This window comes from Kogia breviceps, chromosome 5 (genome assembly GCF_026419965.1).
Source record: "Kogia breviceps isolate mKogBre1 chromosome 5, mKogBre1 haplotype 1, whole genome shotgun sequence".
NCBI classification, from domain to species: domain Eukaryota; kingdom Metazoa; phylum Chordata; class Mammalia; order Artiodactyla; family Physeteridae; genus Kogia; species Kogia breviceps.
The window spans coordinates 144,861,012-144,887,753 of NC_081314.1; the positions used below are offsets into that span (position 1 = coordinate 144,861,012).

General features: G+C 40.1%; 1 protein-coding gene and 1 non-coding gene across 5 annotated transcripts in view; both read right to left on the bottom strand.

Moving 5' to 3' along the window:
• DSCAM (DS cell adhesion molecule) overlaps positions 1-26,742 on the bottom strand; it is a 738,508-nt gene that overhangs the window by 486,388 nt on the left and 225,378 nt on the right. The gene's annotated exons all lie outside the window — the stretch shown is intronic.
• On the bottom strand, positions 6,663-6,765 carry LOC131757910 (U6 spliceosomal RNA). Its single transcript, XR_009336058.1, has one exon. It is a non-coding gene; the product is annotated as a U6 spliceosomal RNA (small nuclear RNA).

The window sequence follows — 26,742 nt, forward strand, 5'->3', positions numbered from 1 at the left end:
ACCTGTGCTAGTGCCCCAGGGATGCCGGGCACCTACGTCTCAATGCCCCATGTGGCCAGTGAGGCTTGTAGCATGGGAGAGTTTCCCAGCATTGGGGGCAAGTATATAAGAAGAATTGAAGAAAACAAAGAGGAGGTTCTACTCTTATGTAGAGGAGAAGCCATTTGTGGCCACATAATAAACTCTCAGTGGTCAGAGTGGTGGCCCCAGGTCTCCTAGCTGGCTCCAGACTACCCAGGATTTCAGCAGTCCGTTGGACGTCAATCCCAACAAAAGCATGTTGGGATGCTAACATGTTATGGAGAAGCCTCATGACACTGTCACCATAGAGATAAGCCCCTGGTGAGGAACAGCTGGGATAAGTAACATATCAGATTTAAATTGGGATTTATTTCCGCAAAACTCAATTGCCGTCCCTACCTTTGAATGGCTTCTGAATTATCAACTCCCATATGTTTGCAGTCAGTGCCTTGAGGTCTTCAAGATGTGTAAAATCAGCAGCCTGGTTCCTGCATCTGTGGAAGGGCTTATGGCTCCAGTTCACATTTTTCTTTACATTACATTAAAAGGCAAGATTCAGCTTTAAGAGAGGGAAAACACCTCCGAATGAATCAAGTTCAGCTACATTTAGGGATCTATAAAGGTCTTCCTCCAGAACTCTAGGTTCCAGCCTTATATTGGACAACTGGACCCTTATACCTCCTGTCTGTTCCACACACACATGCCCCCCCCATCCCTGACATCTACAATATATGTAGGTGTAGATATATATATGCCTATATATATATATATATATATATATATATATATATATATAGGCATATATATACCTACAATATATGCATCCTTTCACATAAACTTTGCACATCAGCTAACAGAAGATTCATAGAAAGAGACACAAAAATAAAGCTAAAATGTGAATTCTCAAACCAAAAGGGTAGACGTTGAAGTCCTGACTGAAACCCAGTTCTATATCCCCCCCTACTAAATGGATTTCACTTTCAGCCTTCTCCCACTTTCACATATGTTATTATTGTCCTAAATTTCATGGTTCAGGGTTTTCCAATTAGCCTGCCATAAGCATGTGCTTCAGGAGACAGTGCAGAAGCATTTGGCACCGTTGCTGCTGGGAAACTGCAGCTCAGGAACAGCCAGTCCTCTCTGGGAATATTTCCTGAGATGGTGGCAGGATGCCACAGCCCAGCACAGCTTAACACTTCATCACACAGAGAAAGGAAAAGATGAAACGTAACAGGACGGAATCTTAATAACGTAATCAAGGGAGTCCCATGTAACCTGCTCTACTTTAAAAGACAGCAACCGCTGGACCTGTGACCCTCACGTACACCTAAATAGTTGAAGGCTCTCCAGGTAACCACTGGTTCTCAAGGCCTGAGTTCATCACAGTTTGGCTTTCGACCGAGCTGCCCACCATCCAACACATGCTTTACTGCTCCAAAGTAATTTGAATTTATCATGGACTGGATTTAGCAAATTTATCTTTAACTGAATTCCAAATTATTTCTAATTCTCCTTTTAGCTCAAGACAGCACGCATTATGTGGCACAGAATGCTTTGAAAACAACCTCATTGTTTGAAACATTCGGTGGGGTTGATGCCACGTTTCTCTGAAAAAAAAAAAAGTCAGCTAAAGAGAAAAGGAAATAACATCACCACCAACATAGGTGTCTATTCATTTACTCACCCGCTCACTCGCTCAAGCATCTGTTAATTCATTTGCTCATTCAGTCATTCAAGAAAGTATTCACTCATTCATTAACTCAAGCATTCCTCCATTTATTCACTCACTCACTCATTTAAGAGCTATGTGTCACAGCGCTACCTAGTGCTGGGAACTGTGCAGGGTGACAGTCTTGGCCTCCCGGCTCCTCTATAGGCATCTGTTTATGTCACACAAGAAGGGTGGGCATGGGTGTGGGTTGACAACCCCATTCCAAGTGCATAAGCATCTTTCCTTCAGTGACAAGGAGAAATGCCAAACAACAACAAAACAGAAGGAGGGGGTGTTGGCAATATTACTATGAAAGGCACAAGCCTGTGGGCAGAGCCACATTAAGACATTCATGGGTCTTTCCTTCAAAAAAATTGTTTAAAATTATAGTTTAGGGCTTCCCTGGTGGCGCAGTGGTTGAGAGTCCGCCTGCTGATGCAGGGGACGCGGGTTCGTGCCCCGGTCCGGGAGGATCCCACGTGCCGCGGAGCGGCTGGGCCCGTGAGCCGTGGCCGCTGAGCCTGCACATCCGGATCCTGTGCTCCGCAACGGGAGAGGCTACAACAGTGAGAGGCCCGCTTAACGCAAGAAAAAAAAATTATATTTTATGACTAGCACTCTTAAGACAAATGCAATCTGAGCTGGATTATGTTCATTTTTTCTTCTGATTTGGAAAGAAATTAAAATATTTTCATGGTATCCTAAAATTATAGTGGCCCTAGACACTGTGCCTTTTGTACTAGGGGATAAATTGGCTATGGCTTTGGGGTCACTCATGCCAGCATCCTAATCTTTCAACACCCATGAACCGCACTGACCGTGCACAAGGCAGCTCACTTCTTAATGCCCAGGTCTTTGTTGCTAAGACATATCTAGGGCTCTTGTTTCTGCGTCTCCTCTCCCCATCGAATAGGAATAGAAGTAGAATCGGCTCTCAAGGTCAGTGAACCCTAAGAGTGGCAAGACCACAGAAGTCTCTCCTTGGTTGCTCTTAACACTGAACCAGAACATCCAGACTAAGTACGGCTCATGAAATTGGAGTCAATATCATCAGTTGCCCACTATGAAGTAGGTTAAACCAAAGAGTTCCCACTTCAGGGAATGAATCAAGTAGGGTCTTTATTTTGTCTCTTACAATAATTCTCATTTTATACCACACTCCACCTCCCCATCCATCCCTATCTTAATTATTGCTTTCAACATACTTTGTAACTGACTTTTTTGGGGGATTTTGAACTCAGTTTACCTTAAATCCTCTTTTCTTTTTCTTTAGTTGGAGTATAGTTGCTTTACAGTGTCAGTTTCTGCTGTACAGTAAAGTGAATCAGCCACATGTATTCCTTCTTCCTTGGATTTCCCTCCAGATGAAGCAACCAACAAAGGATTAATCTCCAAAATATACAACCAGTTCATGCAGCTCAATATCAAAAAAACAAACAACCCAATCAAAAAATGGGCAGAAGACCCAAACAGACATTTCTCCAAAGAAGACACACAGTTGGCCAAGAAGCACATGAAAAGATGCTCAACGTCACTAATTATTAGAGAAATGCAAATCACAACTACCATGAGGTATCACCTCACACCAGTCAGATGGCCATCATCAAAAAATCTACGAACTGGAGAGGGTGTGGAGGAAAGGGAAACCTCCTACACTGTTGGTGGGAAAATAAATTGGTGGAGCCACTATGGAGAACAGTATGGACGTTCCTTACAAAACTAAAACTAGAACTATCATATGACCCAGCAATCCCATTCCTGGGCATATACCTGCAGAAAGCCAGAATTCAAAAAGATACATGCACTCCAATATCCATTGCAGCACTATTTACAATAGCCAGGGCATGGAAGTAACTGACTTATTAGGTCCATCATCTGTCTGTCCTCACTGGAACATTTAGCTCTACAAGGGCAAGCATGAGTATGTTCTGTTTACTACTGTATTATTATTCCTGACACTTTTCTGGTACAATATAAGCACTACAAGAATATTACTTGTTAATTAAATTGATTTGAAAATGATCAGAAACACTGCTTTGACAAACATTAAAATTCAGCCTTCAGGATATTTTGGGTATATTCTGTGAGAATTTTTTCTCTACAAACGACAACTCTTGATCTAGTACTGTTAAGAGAACTCAGGTCTGACTGCTCGCTGCTCACAAGACAATAGTCGAGAGGCAAGTGTTGGTGAAAAGGAAAAGCTGTCTTATTTCAGAGGCTGGCAACCGGGGGGGAGGGTGGACTCATGTCTAAAGGCTGACTCCCCTCTGCTGCTCAGTGAGCAAAAGAGCTTTTAAAAGGGAGTTTCAGGGGTGCATCAACAGAGGGAGGGGGCTCCATGCAGACACAGCACAGCCAGCTCGGACCCTCATCTTGAAACTGGTCATGCGGTGGTCTGATCAGCGTCATCTTGATAGTTTTAGGTACAGTTGGTCTTCAGTTCCAGGGTCCACCTGTTCCCATTTCTTTGATGTCAGTTCTCAGAACTGTGGCAGCTGACGTCATGGCTACAGTCTGGTCATCATGCAGTTCACTTCTTCCACCTGGTTGGGGGTTCAGTATTTACAAAACAGCTAAAAAAATATGGCTCAGAATATTATCTCTAGCCCTTGAGGAGAAACTACCAGCCCTTGACTTTGCTTAATGACTAAACTATTATTACTTTGTCCTGTTTGCTTTTCCTTTGTTTCTGCATTTCCTTATTTCTCTGATTAAACTTATCCTCCGGCTAAATTTTTTCTGCAGACAGAAGGCAGGTAGAGGGAAGCGTGGGGGAGGGAGGTGCTCTCCTGGGAAGGCCTCATAGGGTCCTGTTTTGTTTCCGTATTCCTGGTAGTGCAGCCTAATGATTTTTCTGTCTGTTCATCTTTTCCCACTTCTGATAATATAAACTATTTTTGACTAAAGTGTACAGCAAGGGATGCAGAATGTATGTGTACCACCCCCTTCTTCCCCCTTCAAATTCTTCCTGGGCCACAATTTCTTATCTAAATTTTATACCAATCTGACAGTTTCTTATAAAGCAAGAAGAACAGAGAGAGCATAGTAGCAAAGTTACTGAGTTAATTTTATGAAGGCACAAGGTGCTTTAGGATATGATTCAAATACGTTTTTTCCTTACGATTGGCCAGTCTAGTTGAAAGAAAGACAAGACTTTGGATTAACCATTTCCAATATTCTGAATGTACAAACTACCCCATTTCCCACAAAGGGGAGCTCTCCCAAGCTTTAGGGAATCCTTTGTTGTCCCTGTGGACCACTGCTATCACACAGACATGTACATGACAATGTACAGACTCCAGGCTGTACATTCAGGGAGATGCTTATGGTAATTACAGGCGGAGACGCACAGAAAAGGAAAAACTATTAAGAATCTTATTTTCTACCTTATGACATATCAACTCATTTCCATTTTTATTCAAAATGGTATTTGTTGTATTGATTTTTATTATAAAATTAATATATTCACATTGTAAAAACTTCTGTAAATACAGAAAGATAGAAAATAAAAAACGAAGCATGATCACATAATTGCATCTTGCCAAAGCAAAATGCCTTCTGTTAACATTTTGATGTATACCCTGCAGACTGTTCTGATGCAATGAGAAGAATGAACTGAAAGGGGCCCCAGGAGTTCACTCAGGGTAGCCTGGACAGGAGGCCAACTGGAAGCAGGGTCCCCATTCCTGCTGGCATAAGGGCTGCATCTGAGTGAGGCTTCTTCCCCCTGACAGAAGGGGCTACACCTTCCCATGGGCCTGGGGGGTCTCCAGGTGCTGGGCAGCTGGCTCTCTCAGACAATTCCAGTAGCAGTCAATGCCTACTAAACCCAAACAGAATGTTTAGTAGGATTTCTCCCAGGCTTACAAGAAAGGAGTATCACGATATGCAGAGAGGTTCCTCGAATGACAGACCCAAGCACTGTCGAGAATACCCAACCCCAGCCTGCCTTTCTGTGGGATGATGAACAGGTAAGGAACCCTTGCATTCTCTCACATCTGTTTTCTTCCTTAATGTCCATTCCTTAACACATACTGTACCACCTTGTAGAATATGCCCTTACCCACGGTGATAGAAAGTTTTCCGTGTCAACTTAGAGTGAGGCTGTAGCACCCAGATATTCAGTCAGACACTAGTGTAGGTGTTACAGGGAAGTTATTTGGTAGATGTGGTAAACATCAACAATCAGTTGACTTTAAGGAGATTACCCTGGATAATCTGGGTCAGCACAATCTAATCAAAGAACTTAAAGCAGAAATGAGCTTTCCCTGAAGAAGAAATTCTGCCTGTGGACTGCAGTATCAGATCCTGCCCCAGAGTTTCCAGCCTGTCCTGATGGCTTGCCTTATGGATTTCAGACTCACTCACCCCAACTGCATAATTGTGTGAGCTAATTCCTTGAAATACATCTCTATCTATCATTTATCTATTTCCTACTGGTTCTGTTTCTCTAGTGGACCCTGAATGATACACTCACCTTGCACCAGAGTTATATAATTTCATTCATAAGCATAAGTTCTGTATAAATGAGAAATCTATTTAGGTAAGGTTTATGAAACTTGGGACTTTTCTCCCATTTATTTGCTTCTTTGTTTTTTTCTTCTTTTTCTTTTCTTTCTTTTTTTGAAGTATAGTTGATTTACAATGTTGTGTTAGTTTCAGGTGTACAGCAAAATGATTCGGTTACACACATATAAAAGAATATATACATATATATGTGTGTACACATTCTTTTTCAGATCCTTTTCCCTTACAGGTTATTACAAAATATTGAGTATAGTTCCCTGTGTTCTACAGTATATCCTTGTTGGTTATCTTATTTACATATAGTAGTGAGTATCTGTTAATCCCAAACTCCTAATTTGTCCCTCCCCCCACTTTCTCCTTTGGTAACCATAAGTTTGTTTTCTATGTCTGTGGGTCTATTAAAAACATGGAATGCTTCACGAATTTGTGTGTCCTCCTTGAACAGGGGCCATGCTAATCTTCTCTGTATGGTTCCAATTTTAGTATATGTGCTGCCAAAGCAAGCATGCTTCTTTGTTTTTTATGCTTCCCTTTTTTCCCCAAACTGAGTTAAAGATATCAATATAGCAAGGTTTCATAAATTTAAATGAATATAGAATATTCATATATTCTAGAATGAACATGGACTATTTGTTAATACATAATTAAGAAATAAAAAAAGGAGGCTGATGGTAGGAAAGCAAGAACGCAAGAATATATTTAGGAACAAAATAAATGCCAAAAGCTGGGAGAACAAGAGAACTGAGATGAATCGCTACAAAGATCCGTGGAAATTCACCAAGTACAAAGGCTGAGGGCAGTTCCCAAAGGCAGAAAGAGATGCCCCCAGGTGCAAAAAGCCAGGAACGGGTCTAGAGAGCAAAGAGAATTCACCAGAAACTCAAAATGCTGGCAGGCAGGCTGTAGAGCAGAAAGAGCATTGCTATGGTTTGGAAAGCTCGTGGCTGGCCTTGCAATGCACAAAGATCTAAAGAGTGTGGCTGGAGCTCTGATCTCAAGCTCTCCAAAGGCAAAGTTTCAAACCCACCTTCACAATGTGTGAAGTTTTTGGTGAACTGAATCTAACTCAAGATTCCAACTCTGCAACAGAGTCCAGAGAGAGCTCGGCTACATGTTAGATTGACTCAGGCTCACACCATCAGCCTGACAGGGGGCACGTCTTCTCAGGAGGTGAATATGTCTTATCCCAACACTATGTTCAGCATAAAATAAAAAATCACAAGATGCACACAGAAGTCAGTAAAAGGGGCCTACATTTAGAAGAGGAAACAGTTCATAGAAATAAATATAGCAATGACCCAGATGTCTGAATTATCACTCAAGAATTCTAAAGTATCTATGATGAAGGGTCTAGAAGAAAATGATGACAACAAATATGAGCAGATGATGAATTTCAGCACATAAATGGAAACAGTAAAAAGGAAAGTGAAATGGAACTATCAGAATTGAATTATGTGATGTCAGAGAGGAATAATGCATAAGCTTATTAGCAGACTTGGACACAGCAGAGTAAAGAATCAGCGAAATCAAAGGCAGGCCAACAGACACTACATTGACAGTAGATAGAGAATAAAAAGTAAAAAAATAAAATAAAATAAAACAAAGTATCCAAGACACGTAACATACTCTCAAGCAATATAAATAACTGGAGTCCCAGAGGTTAGAAGAGATATAGGAAAAAAAATTATTTTAAGAGACAATAGTCACTAAATTTGAAATTGATGAAATACATCAATACACATATCCAAGAAGCTCAGCAAACCACAAACATGGTAAGCCTTTTAAAAATAATTTAAAAAATCACACCTATCACATCAGAGGCAAACTGCTGAAAACCAAAAATGGAAAGAAAATCTTAAAAGTAGCCCAAAAAACCCAGCCAGGTCATAGGCAAGGAAAGCATGAAAAGAGTGATGACTGAATTTCTCAGAATGAAATAGAGTTTTCAAAGTGTCAAAATATTTTTTTTTATAAAACCTGTTAATATAAAATTCTATATCTAACCAAGGTTTACATCAGAAATGAAAGGTAAATTAAGACAAGTTCAGCCAAAGAAAATCTCAGATTTTGTAGCCAGAAAACCTGTGCTACAAGAAGTGCTAAAAGAACTTCTTCAGGGTGAAATATATGATTCCAGATAGAAGCTCAAGTCTGCAGGAAAAAGAAAAGAAAACCACAGAAAGTGAAAAATATAGGTAAAAAGGGGGGGCCTATTTATTATTTTTAATACGTGTATGTTTGTGTGTACAGACACATATCTATGCTTGTGTAATACATATAACACATACAGATTTAAGCTACAATTGTTCAAAGCAAAAACGGTAGCAACATGTTGTAGGGTTCATAGAATACAGAGGAATAAAAGATCACAAGGAGCAAGAGGGGGATAAATGGAATTATACATGTAATCATGGTGTTCCTACGTTTTGTAAAGAGTTAGATATAATTGGAAATTGAACTGTGTTAAGTTAAAGATACACATTGTAATTCCTAGTGACCCTGAAAAAATAATACAAAAATGTATATCTAAAAAGTTAATAGAATTAAATAATTACTTGGTCACTGAAAATAAGTCAGGGAATTAAAAAGAGAAACATACACCAATATGAAAGATCTAAGCACAAGTTATGTTGATAATTACATTAAATATGAATAGACTAAATGCCACTTAAAGACGAGATAAAAAACAAGATCCAAATGAATGCATTTTACAAGAAACACACTTAGAACATAAAGAAACAGATGGCTGAAAATGAAATGTTGAAAAGCAACATACTATCCAACCACTGTGCATCATAAATCTAGATGGCTTTGTTTATATCAGACTTAGTGCAATTCAAGACAAATAGTAACATCAAAGAAAAAGAGGAGTATTTCATAATGTTAATCGTCACTCCACCAAGAATGAGTAACTAACCTAAATTTAAATGTACCTAACAAAATAGCTTCAAAACATATGATGCCAAAATTGACAGAAGATTTTTGTTTTCAAAAAGAAAGCTCAAATTCACAATGGGAGATTTTAACATGCTTCTCCTTATAACTGATAAAACAAGTGGACTAAAACTTGAATAAAATATAGAATATTTGATTAACACTATAAACCAATTTAACATAATTAACACTTAAAGGACACTCCACTCAACAGCTGTGTAATACAGATTCTTGCCAAGAGCACACGGAACATTAACCAAGATAAATCAAATTCTTGGACATTAAAAATCCCTCAATTATTCAAATTATAATAATTCAAAGTATGTTCTCTGCAAACAACATTAATATTGAAATTAATAGTCATAAGATAACTTTAAAAATACTCAACTAGTAGGAAATCAAACAACACATTTCTAAGTAGGTGACGGCCTGAAGAAAATCCATAAGGAAAAATAGAAGATATTTTGGATTGAACGATAGTAATATTTGTGGTGGTGGGATCTTGAAGATAATCTGGATGTCCATCTCTGAGGAAGTGGATTCATAAAATGTGGTGGGTACAAATCATTGACTACAATGCAGCTGCTAGGTACAAGGAATTCAATTTGCACATAGCAAAGTGGGAGAATTCCAAACACATAGTGTTCATGAAAATTAAAAGATGTATAACATCCTTTGATTATGTAAATTAAAACCAACATTTGCATAAAACAATAATACACAGTGTAAAACATACCCACAAAAATGGACACTCAACATATTAGCACATTTCAAATGGTGGGAGCAGCTATCCTCGAGGTCGGCAATAGGAATAAAAGGAAATAAACAGAACCAAAAGGGAAAGAGTCTCTGTTAGACCAATAACCATCGTGTGTCACAAAATGAGAGTCCCAGAATCCTCTGAAACTGACCCCAAACAGATGAAAACTAAACAAACTTTAGACTAGACATAGAGGAAAATGGAAGAGCGCAGAAAAAAGTTGATATGATGAATCCCCCAAAGTGTAACACAGAGAAGTAAAGAGTTAAACCATGTAAAAGAGAAGTTAAAAGAAACAGAGAAAAGAATAACAAATCCCAAAGCACTTTTCATAGGATTCCTGAAAGAAGACAACGAGAGAGACAATATTTGAAGAGATAAAAACTGAAGGAAATCCAAGAACTGATGAACAACATGAATATTCAGATTCCAGAAATGTAAGCCAAGCAGAATAAATATTTTAAAAATTCGTAACTAGATGAAACTATAGGCTACCACCAAGACAGAGAATAATATTAAAACCTACCAGAGAAAAAAAAAGACAGACTACTAGCAGAGTAAAGGACAAATAAAATGACAGCAGACTCTGCTCATTGGCAACGAAATACAGGAGAAGGTCATAAGAAGGCATCACAAAAATTCTGCAGGAAAGTAAATGTCAATATAGAATTTCTATATCCAGCTAGGTTACCAGTCAAAAATGAAGCATGACAAAGTTCTTTTGAGATATAAGAAGAAAGAGAGAACGTACTACTCTTAGACGCTTACTGGAGAAACTATTGAAGATTATATTTCATCAGGAAGGAAGCACGTCCTGCAGTAACAGGTGGGCCCCAGCCAGCGAGCTTAGCATCCTCAGCCACGCGCCTTCCGATTGGTCAGGATTCTGTCCCAACTGGTTAGGGTCCCTGCCTTACCAGGTCTTTACTATTCAGACAATGCTGCCAGGCTACCAGAAGCAATGATAAGAACTCTGTGCATACATTGGTAAATCCAAATAAATATTAACTTTAAAAAGATGACTAGGGCTGTTAAAAGTGAGGCATAATTAAAATGCTAGACAAAGCAGCATGAGAAGTAGAAGAAAGAGATTGGAACTAAAGAAGTCAAGCTCAGAAGAAGGGTAGACAAGCTCATTAACTTTAAGTTTTGTGCGTGAGGGTAGATGTCAGAGTCATGGTTGACAACAAAGAATAGAAATAGAATTTGTAACTTCCACACCAATAGAAGAAATAAAGAACGCTAGCAATCTATCAAACAGCAGGAAAGTTCGGTAGGGGAGCAGGAGAATCAAAAACATTGACAAATGAAAATACCAAATATGCCAGAAATTCAAGGAAATATAAATATGTTTACATGACCTCCTGAAAATAATCAACTGTGTATTTTTCAAAATGTCTTGTAGAGTGGAGCTACATTGCTCATTAGAGAGAAATTTATAGCTTGAAATGTATTTTCTTTTAAAAGAAAGACAAAACAAATCAGCCAAAAATTCAGTTCCATGAGCTAGAAGAATGAAGCAAACTCAAAAAAATCAGAATAAAAGACATCAAATAAAAAACAAGAAATCAAAATGAAACAAAAGTTACGCTTTTAAAAAGACTAACCCTGTAGGAAAGAATCTCAACAAGCACAAGTCATAAACAGGAATGAGGGAGGAGACACTGCTAGGGCTAAGTCTTAAGAGAATCCTTTAAATGAAGGAAGTAACACTTCGGTCTTCTCTCAAAGCTCAGGGGGTGCCCTGCCACCTCAGGCAGGGGCAGGAAGTCTAGCGTCTGGCCTAACACCTGGAGGCCTCCTTCTGCCTGACTCGCGCACGGCTACTGCTTGAAAGCTGTCTGGGTCACAGGGCTTTGTGTCGAGCTCGGAGCCAGAAATGCCCACACGGCACCTGTTTATATCTTCTCTCTCCCAGCAGTGAGGTAAGGACATCATCGCTGTTTTACAGGTGTGGGAACAGAGGCTTAGGGATGTCAAACAGCACAGTTAAGTTCGCCCAGCTAGTTAGTGGGGAAACCATGTTTCAAACTCAGGTGTGTCTCAGTTCAAAACTTAGAATCTTAAAACTGCAGCAACCTTCACAGTTTCTCCCAGCTGTGAGTGTAAGCGGAGCTGGAATGGGGAGAGAAGTACAAGGAAGGGTCAAGTCAGCATTTAAATTTTCCTTCACTCTTTCCAAAATGTGACTTTCTAGTTTTTTCCGCCTGGCACAGGATATTTTCCCACTGTTAGGTGGGCCCGCCTGGCACCGAAGCCTTCCAGGGTCCACTAGAATCTGAATGCATAGGTCTCACCTTGAAACAGATGGAAAGGCATTTCAAACTGGTAATTCATAGCTAGTACTAGTTTAGTCTTATTCTCTGTTAAAGTTTAACAATGACCTCTTCATATTAGTAAGATGTATTTCTTTCAATTTTTCCTTTAAAAATATAAACAAGTAACTCAGTCAGATATATTTTCACTTCCAGAGTCACATTTATTTGACCTGCTTCTTATTTTTAATTCCCTGATCCCATATGCTTGTGAGATTAGCAAATGCTACTGAAATGTGTTTGAGTCACAAGGTAATTGCTTTAGATAAATGTCATTCTGTGGTTTAGGATTAGGTCCTAATTCCAGTTTTTAATAGTACCTGATTAAGCCCTCCTTGGATTGGCTCGACAGTCCTGGGGACTATATGTAATAAAACCCCACCAAGTAACTCATTCATAAGCCAGTTCTGATGTGTATATCCTGGTGGCTGAATTCATACCTAAATCCAAATCTTCCTGTCATATATCAGCAAGAAGAGATGAACCAGCATATGCACAATTGTGTTTAAATAATGAGAATGTTATTCAAAAGGCAGACCTCAAAAAGGACCTATACCAAATATGTTCACCATGGCTTTCAGTTTGCAGGCATTGTTTAGTGCCAAAATGGGATAAAACACACAAAGAAACACATACTCTCATGCACACACAATCCAGATTCAGAACCCAAGATAATACTTCCAGCAAGAAGCAAGAACAAAACATTGTTAGGTTATATGTCATAAACATACTTGTAGTAAACATATGACCTCGGTAACACTATCCAGAGAGTGTTTTTAAAATGCACCATTAAGCACAGGAGGAGAGGTAGCAATTTGGAGAAATAGACATGGACACACGTAATAAATATGTCAGAGATTTCCAGTCATTGGGATTTTGCACATATCTCATGCACATAAAGACAAGATCTGGAGAAAATGAAACTCTGGTTAGATAACATGCGGCCTTACCCATAAATACTTACTAGAAGTCGAAATGATGTTTTGAACGTGGCCTAACTGAACGCAAAATGTCAGCATTCAGAACAAAGTACTCTAGATTTGGAAAAACACACCAATGAGCAGAGGCCGGGGCCAGATGGAACAACAGGTATAACAGAGTGATAATCCTTAAGTAAGCAAAGGGTTAACCTTTTTTTTTAAAAAAATTATTTTTATTTATTTATTTATTTTTGGCTGCATTGGGTCTTTGTTGCTGCGCGCGGACTTTCTCTAGTTGCGGCGAGCGGGGGCTACTCTTCGTTGTGGTGCGTGGGCTTCTCATTGCGGTGGCTTCTCTTGTTGCAGACCATGGGCTCTAGGCGCGTGGGCTTCAGTAGTTGCAACATGCAGGCTCAGCAGTTGTGGCTCGCGGGCTCTAGAGCGCAGGCTCAGTAGCTGTGGTGCACAGGCTTAGTTGCTCCGCGGCACGTGGGATCTTCCCGGACCAGGGCTTGAACCCATGTCCCCTGCATCGGCAGGTGGATTCTTAACCACTGCACCACCAGGGAAGTCCCAGGATAACCTTATATAGACTGCGCACTGATATCTGAGCAATGGAGCAGACTATTAAAATCATGAATAGATGAGAGAATTTAATTAAATTCACCACAAAATTTTAGAAAGCAATAAGAAAGACAAGACCAAGGACAACTGACTATTGATGAACTACTGAAGACAGTCCATGAAGAATTCAGAAAAGTACAAGATGGCATCATAAAAGGAGCCTATGAAACCAGTACTGTATTTTCCAAGAGACCCATTTTTAAAAAATAAGTTTATTTATTTTATTTATCTTATTTTTGGCTGCACTGGGTCTTCGTTGCTGCGCACAGGCTTTCTCTAGCTGGCGGCGAGCGGGGGCTCCTCTTCCTTGTAGTGCACAGGCTTCCCATCGTTGTGGCTTCTCTTGTTGCTGAGCACGGGCTCTAGGCACGCGGGCTTCAGCAGTTGTGGCTCACGGGCTTAGCTGCTCTGCGGCACGTGGGATCCTCCCAGACCAGGGCTCGAACCCAAGTCCCCTGCATTGGCAGGTGGATTATGAACCACTGCACCACCAGGGAAGTCCCAAAAGACCCATTTTATAAATGGAAAGCAATGGCACGCAATGGGTCCAGCCAGCGAGACAAAAGCCTATTTGGGTCAAGTACACACTGTACCATCCAAAGCCCTTGCTGGTTTCTAGGTTGGGAACAGGTTATATTAACCATTCCAGGCTGGGCTTAATGTTTGGCGATTCAACTCCCGTTTGCGGCGTATCAGCTTTCAGAATTAAAGGCCACAAATGAACCCTCTGACAGGAAGATGCTTCTGGGCCTGACCGGTGAAGGAAGAAGGCACTTCAGCCACCCTCCTTTCTTCCACTACACGCTACACCCGCCTCAGCTGTCCCCGGTGGTGGTCTTCTCCCAACATCACTGCAATGCTGAGGGTCCTCAGAGCGACCAGGGGAACGGGCAGGAGGAAACAGAAAAGTGCAAAGAGGGAGAGAATATCTTAGTTTTTAAAAATGTGAACTTCCTCTTGGTCAGCCAACTGGCTCTGAGGGAAATTCCCTGCGTCTTTCCCAAGTTTTCCATGAAACCAGTGTAATGATTGGATAATCTCAGAAGAACTGTGCTCCTGTGCCTGTACAATGAATGAGTTCTCATATAATGCATGGAAGGCAGAATATATAGAGTGTTCTGGCTGTGTCTCCTTGTGTTACAAATGATGGAGCTATGTTCCAGAAACGTTGGCTGACGTGCTCTCCATCTTCTCACTTGGTGTGATGCTGTGTAACCCATGAACGTGGTCAACGATGGAGCAAAAGCCTTCTTTAAACAGAAGAAAATCATTCCGTTTGCGAAGGAAAATCACCAACTTAAAAAACAAAAAAATTCCCGGCGTTCTTGTCTTCTCACGGTCCTACCTCCCTTCCATTCTTGAAGGTGTCTATGGGCCCACGTGGCCCGGGAACCAAGGATCCTCTGTAGCGCCGCAATATTTGGGGTTCACATCAGCAAGGTCAGGTCACTGAGCATGGAGTGCTCACATCTCAGAGTTCGACCGTCGGCTATCACTCTGAGTTTGTCACGAAAAGGACTGTACAATATCAAAGGGAGTAAAATTTCATGATGAAAGAAATTTCGCTTGAAAGGCAAGATTACTATGCATTAAGGAACCAGGTAAAATTGCTGATGTGGATGGAATTATGCCTCAAGACGACTGAAGGGGAAAACAATCGATATCATATTCAGAGAAAGACCTGCAACTTGACACCCACTGCCTCTGTGTCATGTTGAGACCCGGAAGAAAAGGAGCGCACAGGCTATTTGATTTTTGTCCCATGAACCCGCTGGTTGGTTCCCTTCCTGGATGCTCTGTGGGGGTTTGGACCGAGCTCAACTGTGTCACCAGCAGCTCCAGCTCAAAGCCCTCAATGTGAGTTGAGGTCGCTGGGTCGGGTCTGGGGAATAAACGAATTACATGTATTTTGCAAATCTGTCTGCGAGTCAGACGAAAGACAATTTGGATTTAGCTCTAGACACGAAGCTGGAGTGTTGTGATGACAAGGAACAAAACCAACTCCCATCTCAGAAATGCTGTCAACAGGGTTAGGGAGGTGCTGGGAAAAGCACGGATCTGAGGAATTAGCAAGAGTTACAGAATGGAAGGAAAAGGCAAAGGGTGCCCGTGGCAATGTGAGGAAAGCCTGGGCAGTTCGTGAAGTGCTTTTACATCCGTCAGTGTAACTAGGTCACATTCCATCCCCATCACTCAAAGAAGAGACAGGGGCTCTGCAGAGTCAGCTCAACAGACCCCAAACATCACCAGAAGCCCTGGAGAAGGTTTTCACAGATACCAGGGTCTGGGTCCTGTGGTCCAAGGGATGCTCTGGAGGTGGGAACTGTGAACCTGGAACCGTCAAAACCCATCCTGGCGACTGATGATCCGCAGGTATGAGAACACAAAAAGGGACAGAGGTGGGACGTATTGGAGCCCGTTAGATTCATGAGGAAATTCTATTAAATGTTAAAGAAACATGCTTACAAAGGCTTATATTAAAAATTATTATTATTAAAAGTATTAATATGTCTACACTTTTTTTTTTTTTCAGTATGTCAGTACAACAGCAAGGACCATGGATGATTTCGGAGAGGGTTTATTTTTCCTTATTTAATGTTAAACGGAAAATAACCCCATGCACCTCTCATCAGTAGTGACAGATGAAATGAGAGGGTTGTGTTTGATTGTTCAATAGAGGCAAAGTTGGTGAACGAGAATGGCAAATCTGCATCCTAGGAGGAAACATTCGGAAACTGCCATCCCAAGGTTGATCTGAAGGACAAGGATGTTTTAGACCAGCTTCTCAAACTTGAGTGTGTCTAAGAACCACCTGAGATTGTTATTTATTTATTATTTTTGCTGTGTTGGGTCTTGGTTGCTGTGCGCGGGCTTTCTCTAGTTGCGGCGGGCGGGGGCCACTCTTCATCGCGGTGCGCGGGCCTCTCACTGTCGCGGCCTCTCTTGCTGCGGAGCACAGGCTCCAGATGCGCAGGCTCAGTAGTTGTGGCTCACGGGCCTAGTTGCTCCGCGGCATGTGGGATCTTCCCGGATCAGGGCTCAAACCCGCGTCCCCTGCATCGGCAGGCGGACTCTCAACCACTGCACCACCAGGGAAGCCCCCACCTGAGATTGTTAATGTGGATTCTGATGCAGGAGATCGGGGAAGGGGCCTGAGAGTCTGCATTTCTGACCAGTTTACACACATACACACACACACACACACACACACACACACAGGGGTGTAGCCAGGTGTTCCCAGCAGCTCAGCAGTAGGTATCTGCCAGGAAGGCAGATAGAGCGTGGACAAAGACCTGTGCTTGAAACCCAACTTTCATGGGAATACATTGATCACTGCAGAAAGGAGCCTGGCCTCTCAATATCTATACAGTCCTCAGTTTGATTCTAAAGCAAATTCCTGTAACTAATAATCCTGTATTCGAGTCATAAAATCATAGAATTAGACTACAAGGGAAGGCTGGACTTGAAATGGCAGCAAAGCTGACATTGGGGCAGTAACCACATCACATGGCATCTACCAAGAGAAAAGAGGCACTGATTCCATTGCACAAAAATTTAAGAGCCGATGAGTGGTTCAACGGTCCAATAAAGGACACAATCTTTTTTTTAAGAAAAAAATTATTTATTTACTCATTTGGTTGCACTGACTCTTAGTTGCATCAGGCGGGCTCCTTACTTGTGGCAAGTGAACTCTTAGTTGTGGCAAGCATGTGGGATCTAGTTCCCTGACCAGGGATCGAACCCTGGGCCCCCTGCATTGGAAGCGTGGAGTCTTAACCTCTGTGCCACCAGGGAAGTCCCAAAGGATACAATCTTTTCCAAACTTTTTTTTTTTAATCTAGTAAAATCATTTTACTTAAAAACACTAAATAATAACAACACACACACACACACACACACACACAAAGAGAATAATACCTCTGGGAGGAAATTAATAATAACAACACCTGTAATAAGCTCATCAATGAAACAAGGATGCAGTGGAGAAGATATAGGAAAGGTCACAGATGGCAGACTTTTAACTAGAAATTATCCTGAAATCATCTAATTTGTAGCTCCACATTTTTTTCTGACCAGAAAACTAGGGCCATGTCTGAGCCAAAAGCACATAATTTTCATGACAAAAATTTGGGCTGTAACCCATATAACTACATATTTTTCCTAACAAAAATGTTAATCTACTCACTGATCTTTTTAATGAGGCGTTCACAAGTATAGGTTAATTACAACATGTATTATGTTGGAAAATGTTTTCTGTGTTTATGGTTTTATACAAAATTTTATTAGCATCAGTCAAGTAAAGAAAAAAGATGATGTGTAGCCCGTAATTGGCTGGATTGCCAAAAGTGTGAGAGTACACGGTGTTTACCCCAAAAGACCACATTTGTCACTTGGTAAGTCCTTCCCAAATTCTAATAAGGCCTCCAAATAACATTATCTCTACATAATACACATCTATTATTGCAATCTCATAAGAATCATCAGCTATATAATAACTAAAAAAAATTTAAGATGCTGCAATTTAAGTTTAAGCCCATTCCAACAGGAATATTCTGTTAAAAAAAAAAAAAAATCAGCACTTGCAAAGCCTCTGGGCGTGAGCTGGAGTTGAGAGTTAAGCATCTATTTGCATTTGGTTTAGGAAATCTTTGCCACCTTCCCATGAAATCGGCTGTCTCAGTGGATTTGGTGAAGATCAAAGTCTCCACACTCAGCGAGTGGGTTTTAATCCCCGCCAACAGTAAATCGTCTGAGTCTCCAGTGCAAAGAGCTACTCCTGGCGAAGTGCTGCCCACACGGTTAGGACTTCACACGGCCTTGTTTTTACCTACTTCCATTCACTGGGATGCTTGGGTTCCAGGTACTGCAGAGACTTTACAAAATGTATACAAGTAAAATGGGAAATGCAAACTCCTGCTCAGAAGTCAGTGACAGAAGACACTGAGGGAAGCCTTTCCTTTCTCTTCCTTCCCGGTGAGCAAGTGACATGGTGTAGCGCTGTCAGGTGACGGCTACCATCGTCCCTGATCCGTACAACTCGGGTTTACACCCAGGGACCTTGGTGGCCACTGGACCAAACTGGGGAGAGTCAGGGGCCACCTCACTTCAAAGGCCCCTCTCCTTCGACTGCATCACATAACCGTGTGACGTTACACATCGTCATGCGTTTAGGAAAAATTACTTTGTGAATATCACCTGGTTGATATCAACATTGGTCAGAACATCTTTAAAAGGAGGAAAATCCGTCTGTAATTAATCTCACATCCAGACCAGGATGGGAAAAGTTTGTATAAGCATTAACGGACGCCATGAATCTCAGCTAGTGGTGATGGAGCAAAAGTGTAGTGAAACTGCCATTTTTAGAGTGACAGACTCTCCTTGTTGAAATCATTCAGACTCTTCGTTTTTGTTTTTCTGCAGATTCATAAAAAGTGATTGATAAAAATGTTTGATTAGCAAAGAAATAACGATAGTTTAATATATGTAATTACAGTATAGAACGCTCATAAATAGTCTAGTCTTTTGTTCTCCCATGATCTAGACAAAAGAAAAAAATAAAATTTTTTTCCAGGCGTACTATTCAATTTGTTCTATTCTGCATGTGCAAAGTGTTTAAAAAGAAAAATAACTGAATAAGAACAAAGGAAATTATTTTGACCGGCGCTGAAGAAGAAAAACTATATTCTCATAAAAAAGAAAGTGAAACTATTTATGTGAAGAGAAATAAATCACAATCAATTATCATTATTCTGTAGTCTTATTTTCAAGAGCTGAATTTTCCATCTTAATAATTAGGAACTCAAGACTATATTTATATGGAAAAAAGAAGACTCCGGTAAGTTCTTTCATGTGATGCATCACAGCCCTGCAGATGTAGCCCTCTCCACTGCTCTGTGCCGTTTTTCAAAGACCACGAAAGTAACGATTACTCACAATGGAATTGTAATCTATCAACAAGTCACTTTTTCCCTGGGAATAATCAATGAAGAAACAGCAATCTGCCCTGAAGCTCTCACCTCACTTTGGCAATCAGTACAGTACAGTTAATACTTTATTCATACCGCCTCACCAAACCAAATGAAAAGAAAAAATAAACAATAATGAATTACCATCCTTTTAAGACATAAGGTATCTCACCTAAGAAAATTTTTAAAAAAACAAGCTTGAAATTTTTGAAATCATCTTTAAAAACGAATATGATGTTATCAAATGTGTACAAATGATGAAGTACAGAGTCTGCAATTTAGCACCTGGAATCATCTCAAAACCATTTCCATCACTGACTATTTTAAAAATAATAGACACATTATATTCTTTTGTCCTCTGGTGGCTTATGTCTGGATAATACAGGCCAATTTTCTATACAAATGGACTGGCTCTATCTTTTTAATCCACCATTATAAATTACGATACCTCTTTCTCTCCATCCACCGATCTCCTTTAAGACACATAAATAAATCTAAACATATAACTCCTCTTCCCCAGAATTGAATTGATGGGGGCTGGCCAGCAGTCTCTGCCATTTTATAAGGCAGCCCACATGCTTGACCTGAAGCCCAGGGCACCTAAGAAATGAACCCAATATGAAACAGTTTCCACACCCAAAGGAAAGACCGTACCTGGAGTCAAAGGCCTAGATTCTTAGACTGAGTCTGCAGCTTACTCAAGAATATGTAAAAATAGAACGCAAATGTAATGCTGGCCAATGACACTTTGGAGAAGGTGAGTTTCTAATATCCCCTGAGTGACGCTCTACTATTGGGTTCCCTTCCTTCCCAGGCTTGGACACACCAACCATTCCTGGAGTCTCTGCAGGGCTTCCACGCAGGGCATCGAGGAAGGGATCCAATCCTCTCTGATAACTTTGATGACTCTGTGAGCACCGAGGAAGTTAACTACACTCTCAGATTTCTCATACGTAAAACGGTAAGAATAACAGCACATCACAGAATCACCGAGAAGAATAAATGAGGTAACTTATCTAAAGTCTCAGCGCAATGCCGGGACAGTAATGCAAAGACAGGCAGTATAGCTAGTAATACCAATAATTATGTCACTTACTTATTACTTTGAACAATACATCTCAAAGTCAAAAATACTGAAAAACTAACAGGAGCTAGTTTTTCCTTTAAAAGAAAAACTTCTCATGGTATTTATTATTTTCCTTCCTGTTTTATTGAGATATAATTGACTGTATTAAGGTGTACAGTGTGGTGATTCAACTTCCATACATCATGAAGTAATTACCACGGGTTTAGTGACCATCCATCACTTCATATAAAGACAAAATCAAAGAAATAGACATCTTTTTTCTTGTGATGAGAGCTCTCAGGATTTGCTCTCTTAACAGCTTTCATATACGACACAGAGCAGTGTTAATTATATCAATCCTGTTGTGCATTATATCCCTAGTACTTATTATTTCATTGTTCAGAATTAGGACGAAAAGTATTTCCTTCCCCAAACTGAAGTTTGGAACTGCCTTAGAAACTTTCTGACTAATGTAAACTACACTGAATATGTATGAGTTAAAGTATATGTTTTTCATGTTGGGACTTCACAAAAAAAATTTTTTGTTATTTTAAGTCTGTGCTATTAAATTTTTTTTTGAAATTACTGACACATGGGCTCAAGCGCCAATTTCTAGACTTATCGTGATTTGGCAACCTCACCTGTCAGCTTTCCAATCCCCACCTTCACACTATGTGCTTCAATATTATGAAACTGTTTGAAAAGATCTGAAAGCATCATCATGTCATGGCTCTGAGGAGTGAAATGTAAAGGGTTGTGTCTGTCCAGGATCGCTGATTAGTGAAAGGTAGAATACACATTAGAAGCCTGCTCTGGGCTGACTGCACAGACCGTATGCTTTTCCACCATCCAAGCTCTCACTGGAGCTTCATGTAATACCAGGGGAGAAACGGACGGACACGAAGGCAGAAGTCATAGAAATGGCAGTCCGGAATCAGTCTCAGGTACAGGCACAGCCAGGGAATGGGTGGAGGAACTGGGTGGAGGGAACAGCGAGTTGTTACCTTCCGAAGTCCCCCAGTGCCAGGCAGCACCAGTCATGCCTTCCTTGGGGCTGCCATGTGCCCTTTTGCTCACCTTTTACTTTGTCACATTATGCATTTCTTCCCATTCCCTTCACCTACCTGTATGTACCAGAAGTCGCCTCTTTTCAAAATTTAATCTCATCAATTTTACTGGTCTCTATTTTTCTTACTTTTATGGACAATCTTTTCTATTATTTCTTTAAATATATTCAATGTGCATGATTTATAATCTCTAATAATCCTTATAGCTACAATCATTGGGGGTCTGATTCTGGGCTTTATGGCACTTACAGTTGCTCATGACAGCTTATTTCTTCATATATATAATAACTATTTTATTATGAGTTCAAATTCCTTTAATCTTTGATCCTTTGATCTTTTTTTAAAAATCGAAATATAGTTGTGTTACAATATTGTGTTAGTTTCAGGTGTACAGCACAGTAATTCAGATAGATAGATAGATAGAAAGATAGATTCCTATATTCCTTCTCAGATTCTTTTCTCTTTTATGGTACTGCAAAATATTGAGTATAGTTCCCAGTGCTATACAGTAGGTCCTTGGTGGTTATCTATTTTCCATATAGTAGTGTGGGTATATTAATCCCAAACTCCTAAGTTATCCTTCCCTCACCCCATTTCCCCTTTGGCAACCATAATTTTTTCTCCAGACATATTTTATAAAGAAGCTAATAGGGCTTCCCTGGTGGCGCAGTGGTTGAGAATCTGCCTGCCGATGCAGGGGACACGGGTTCGAGCCCTGGTCTGGGAAGATCCCACATGCCGCGGAGCAACTAGGCCCGCGAGCCACAGCTACTGAGCCTGAGCGTCTGGAGCCTGTGCTCCGCAACAGGAGAAGCCGCGACAGTGAGAGGCCCGCGCACCGCGATGAAGAGTGGCCCCCGCTCCCCTCAACTAGAGAAAACCCTCGCACAGAAACGAAGACCCAACGCAGCCCCAAAATAAATAAGTAAATTTATTTTAAAAAAAAACGAATAAACCTATAGAAATAAAAATATAATAGCTAAAAAGACACAGCTGAAAAGAAAACTAGTACACTGAAAAAGTAAATCTGAGAAAAATACAGGGAATGAAGTACAGATATATAAAATGATGAGAAATAGGAAAGTAAAGTCTTAAGAAAATGAGAATAGAGTGAGAAGGTCCAACATGGAGTAATGAGAGCTCAAAGAGCTAACAGAAAGTGGGAGAAGGCAATGAATATTTGGAGAGACAATGCACTGGGATTGTCCAGAACTGATGAAAGATACCAGTCTTCAGAGTCAGAAAGTCATAATCCTACACCTAAATTCTAGTGAAACAGAAAAACACAAAAAATAAAGGAAAGTTTTATTTAAAAAACAAAAAACAGCCAGTGAGAAAAAAAACTGTTACCCTCAATAAACAGTGTTTCTCAACTTACTGTCTTCTCAAGAGCAAACATGAAAGTCAGAAGGTAATAGAACAATAGTCTTCAGATGGTAAGAGAACACAATATTAAAGAATTCTATAGCCATAAAAGCATCTTTGAAAAATGAGGTCAAAATAAAAACATTTTCATTTAAAAAAAAAAAAAACTCAGAGATGACCCAAACTAGACTGTCAATAAAGAAATTTTAACTGATACGTTTGCAAATTCCCAGATGGAAGGTCGTAGCAGCAAGATTTTAATTCCTGACTCCGTGTCACTCTATCTAACACTGTCCGTGTCAAAAGTCTCAGGATTTAAACAGGTTGGATGATCCTTCCAATTAAAAAAAAATTAATCCTGAGATAGTACCACACCGGGCCCAGGATAGGTACGTCACGATGGATGAACAGAGGAATGGATAATTATATTTGCCTTCTCTGCATTAAGAACTTTCTGGGGAAAGGCGCATACTAGGGTTTTAAGGAACCATCTCCGCTGAAAGGCATGCTGCAGGCTCACGCTGGTGAAGGCACAGACAGGCTCTGCACGCGTCACAGAGCACGCAGCTCTTGCTTGGTCAGGAGTACGAACGCGCCTTCTCACCTGAAAGGCGATACATTCTTCAGGGCCACCTGCCCCCCCCCCCCCCCCACACACACACATAATTTATCCCTCCTGATAACTTACGTTCGCTATAAACAACTAGAGCCACTCTACATTCTCCCTCAGAATTTGGCATATACTTTCTTTTGGGGTCTGAATATACTGATGAACATACGTGAAATTCCCTCCTTGCTGTTAAAGACCCCTGACTTTGACTGCGTATCATTTCAAAGTAATGACACAGTCTTGTTTCGATATATTTGTAACAAGATTGTTCAAAATAGATTGAGTTGCTGAAAAGATCAAAACTACACAGACACGCACACCTATGTGTGTGTGTTTATGTATATTGGAATAGTAGATAGATAACCTTTTTGACCCAGAAGAAAGTAATATTTGATTTATTTACTTCCATTCAATCCATACAAACTGTAAAATTTATAAGTGCTTATTAAGTGAGAAAGCTTCTTTCTTTGAGAGGAAAGCTTTAATATTTTGTTTCTCAGATCAGCTCATGTTTAATTCATTTCTTCTCCTGCCAACTCTTTAAAGAAAGAACAACTATCAAAACCAAAAAAGAGGAGGCAGAAGTCAACCATATATTCTGGTTCTGGTTTATAAGGGGACCAGATCCAAATTCTGTTTAATGTTATATTAAAAGGAAAGTTCTGATGACACAACATTTTTAAAAGAAAGGAAAGGAGATTAAAAAAAAAAGAGGAAGGAAGCAGGCAGCAACATCACAACAGTCCCAGGTCACAAGCATCACCGATGATAAATTCTTTAGGCAAAGTAAAACTTATGATGTGGACAAGATAAGAGTATCCTGGCATCTAGTAACTCCTATTGCTTATGGGATATATGCTGCAGCAAATCGTGGCATGTGTGTGTGTGTGTGTGTGTGTGTGTGTGGCCTTTTTCTAACTTCCCAGCTGGCCTCTGGTTTGACTTTGGACAAAGACTAAGGAGGGGGAGCGCTCTGAGAAACCCGTTGTCCCTGCAGTGGCTTCCTAGCCCTGCACGAGGGACAAGCCTTGAAGTGGTGCAAGAATGTGAGCAAGAAATACCCTAACACTGACACATCAACACAGCCAAGTCACTTGTTCCAAAAGGATATGTACTACTACCTAGAACGGTGGGTGATCTAGAAAAATAATTTTACACCCACAGGACTAGTAATACTATCAAACTTCTTGATACATACTCGCTAATACAAAATTGCTTCCCCTGAATGACAACCTTTCAGTAAAGCACTGATTTTAAAGCATATTTTGCCAATATTCTGACTTCACTGATGAGTGGGAGCTGATGAATCCGAGCCCACTCACAGGCCCTTGATTCTCATTCTTGCTCAAAGGGTTTTTGCATTTTCCAGTCATTAATTTATTCTGTTCAGAGAAAAAGAAGAAACCCCTTGTCTATTCAGAGTTCTACAACACAAGGAACCAAAGGTCTTGACGGGAAAGGTTGGAAAGAGTAAATATGCTGTGTGCTTTACAGGTAAATACCTTAGAGAAAACAAGAACAACGAAAGAAAACAGAATACAGAATTGTGGTAATTCCTTGCAGGAAGAAAATACTCTTGAACTTTAATCCCCTCAAACAATCTCGGTGATGCTAAATTTACACATTAAGAAAAACTACTCAACTCTGTTCAAATTTGAAGGGAAACAGAATGCTTTGACTGTGATTTAAGGCCTGGCTCACATTACAGTTTTATAGCTGAAATTCACTCTTCAGGAAAAATAAAATAGCTCATATATGCCTCATTTCTTGAATATACCATACAAATATATAAAGAGCTGTTCTCATCCCTCAGTGTTCCAGAATCCATCACAAGATAATAGGTGAACCAATGTAATGCTCTATTAATAATAAAGAGCCTTGTCTTCTACATTTGTCTTGCCCTTAGAACACTTTATAATGCTCTTTGTAACTAAGGCGCTTCCAGTTTATATATATATATATAAATTAGTTTTCAAATTAGTTTTCTTTTTTACCAATCCCAATAGTTTGACATATTTTAAGAATCCGCCATCACATGACACAATGCTCCCTTAATAAATAATAAGCACTGACAGCATATGGAATGTATTTATACAGTCATTTCTAAGCCAGTTTGGCTCTTGCTGGTTTAAACTGGCCTCTGCCTGATCAGATGTCACTGGTATGTCTCAAGTGTAAATAGCAACTAGGGCAAAGCAAAATAATCTACTTTCCCAATGTCAAGTGGCCTTGTATATTTTACATTGGAGCTTGATTTATGGGAAAAATAACTTTTCAAACAAATGAAAATTTACCTCCTTGATGCAAGATGTTAATATAGGGAAATTGTAGGAAGTGGTAGGGAGCAGCGTACGGGGAATCTGTACTACTCACTCCCCTTTTCCATAAATCTACAAATGTTCTAGAAATAAATTCTACTAATTTAAAAAAGATAGGTTTTAAACAACAACAACAACAACAAAGATTTGCCAGCACTGGTCTGGGACCATGAAGCCTTCTCTATGAAAACCCTAAGAGATGCTTTTGGTAAATATGTTACAACTGATAAACCTATATTGATACATTATTAACCAAAGGACAGAGTTTATATTAAGTTTCACTCTTTGTCTTGTACCTTCTATGGGTTTTGATAAATGCATAATGTCCTGTATTCACTATTCCAGTATCATACAGAATAATTTTACTATCCTAAAAAAATCCTCCATGTTTTAACATATTTTACTCTGGCCCCTACCTCCAAATCCTTGAACTTTTTCCTGTCTCTGTAATTTCAACTTTTCCAAATGCCATGTAGTTGGAAACATACACTACATAACCTTTCCAGGCATGCTGTCTTCATTTGGTAGTACACGT